This window comes from Botryllus schlosseri, chromosome 16 (genome assembly GCF_051294905.1).
Source record: "Botryllus schlosseri isolate E-star chromosome 16, Bs_hap1, whole genome shotgun sequence".
In the NCBI taxonomy this organism is placed as follows: Eukaryota; Metazoa; Chordata; class Ascidiacea; order Stolidobranchia; family Styelidae; genus Botryllus; species Botryllus schlosseri.
In genome coordinates, this window is record NC_137251.1 from 2,476,229 (window position 1) to 2,478,542 (window position 2,314).

General features: G+C 45.2%; 1 pseudogene; it reads left to right on the top strand.

Annotated features, from left to right (window-relative positions):
- The first annotated feature begins 278 nt into the window (after positions 1-278).
- On the top strand, positions 279-1,403 carry LOC145459194 (calcium/calmodulin-dependent protein kinase type II delta 1 chain pseudogene; annotated as a pseudogene).
- Positions 1,404-2,314: the final 911 nt, after the last annotated feature.

The window sequence follows — 2,314 nt, forward strand, 5'->3', positions numbered from 1 at the left end:
GAGTAGGCCTACTGTACATGACACATATTTACAGTTTTGCATGAACTTAGAATTGCCACCATGATGTCGGAAAACAAGCTGTTCCAAAATATCGCAACAACACGCACCATACGTCAAGCAGTTTTTCTCAGTACATTTTAATTGCCTCCGCAGAGGCTACGGCTGCATTTCATGAACTCAGTCGTTCATTTCATCCCGACAATGACGATTAGGAATGCGCGCATCATGATTGGAAGCACTGATCGTGTATTTGACACGCTGTCGACGACGAGACGATCCAGAGAAGATGTCCACCGCTTCGTTGCTGCGAACTTCCTCGTCGAGAACGAATGGAAGGGCGAAGATTTGACGACTTGTACACGAAAGCCGAAAAACTCGGCAGCGGTTCATCCAGCGAAGTCTACAAATGTTTTCACAACGAGAGCAGAGAAGAGTACGCTGCGAAATTGATTCGGATTCGCCCGCCGTTCGTCAGAAAGTTTAAAAAGAGTAAGAGGGTAAAGATAAGATGTCCAAACGAGGAACGTTCGCGGAACGAGGCGGAGATCTGCAAAATATTGAAACACCAAAACGTAGTAAAGCTGCTGGAATGCTTCCACGAGATATCTCAAACTGCCATGGTGTTCGAGCTGATCACGGGAGGGCAGTTGTTGTACGATATAGTTGAACGAACTCGATACAGCGAACGCGATGCCGCTTGCTGTATGAAGCAGATCTTCGAAGGCATCGAGTATTGCCACGAGAAAGACGTGATCCACAGGGATCTGAAACCAGCCAATTTGCTTCTTACAAATAAGCATAATGACACGGTCGTGAAGATCGTGGATTTTGGATTAGCTGTGCAAACTCGCGGTGTGCAAAGATACGGATATGGAGTGGTAGGTACGCGCGGTTATTTGGCGCCTGAAGTGATTCTCGACCGTGAATATGGGACGCCTGTCGATATGTGGACTTGCGGCTTGCTGCTTTACATGATGCTGTTCGGAATTATTCCGTTCTATCATGCCAACGACGTTGAGAATCAACGTCGAATTTTAGAAACAGAATACGACTTGCCAGAGACTCGCCCGCGTTTAAACGACGAAGCCCTGGACTTGATCGCGAGGTTGCTGGTCAAGGATCAGGACGGGAGAATAACTGCTAGGGATGCTCTCAATCATCCTTTCTTCGTCAGTCGGCCAGAGGACTGCAAGAGTCGATTTCATCGTTTGTACAAATAGATATTCGGTTTCTATGGCTGTCAAATGTGCCGCATAATTGTTTGATGAACATGCAACGTGTCTTATTCATTGCGTGTATACTGCGTTTACGAGCGATAAGAAATTTTCAGCTTTGTACTTTTGCCGGTGACCAAATGATTGATACAAAGAAACCACCGCGACACTTTCTTTTGCTTGATCGAATGCATGATCTCTTAATTACATCAGGAATTTGAGGCATCACATTCTACGTTCATGCAGAATTGCACATATACTTTATACACTCAGTGAGAAACAAGAGAAACAACCCACAGTATTGTACAAAAAAATTAACAGGCAATGATACACAGTGGCACCTATTGGTTCTCTTACAGGTAGGGTTACCGTGTGCCCTCCTTTGTGAGGATTTTTCCTCCCTCAAGACTTGTCCTTTTCTTAGTCAACACCATTAATATAAGGTAAAAGCGGGTGTTTCGGGAGTCAGCCATCATCATCATTGGTTTAGAGCACTTTTATCAGTTCAATACACCACAAAATTGCGATACAATGAAAAGATAGGAAGGTGTCAAGCGACTTTGAGTAGTCTATTGAATCAGACACCCACCTTGGCCTAGGCCAGTGGTTCCCAACGTGGGCGACTTGGCGTCCTAGGGGGCGAAAATGACGAAGGGGCGATAGGGGGGCGAAGGGGGCGATGACGCGTCAAAAGAGCTTATCTTTTTTTTTTAGTCAACCCACGGAAATAATTTAGTTACAAAAGTGTCAAATATTAGGCTGCGAGCCGTAAAGTTGACCTTTTTTTAGTCAACCCGCCGGTGATTACAGTTTGTATGCCCAATTTTAGGTACGCAAAATTTGGGGGGCGATGATCGGTCTTGAACTTGAATTTATTTAGTAGCAATTGTTTGTGTTTCGAATTGGGTGTCTGGACATGCTCGACGACTGTCGGATGACCGGTGGGATACTGTTCCACGCGCCAGGCCCGGCAGATTCATCAACCCAACGAAATTATCTCTTCAGGTGTGAAAATCGACGATTTTCTCGTCCGCTATCGTAACTTTTACAGCCTGTGAAAAGTATCTATCTTTCCGGATCTCAAAATCTAGTAATCCTAC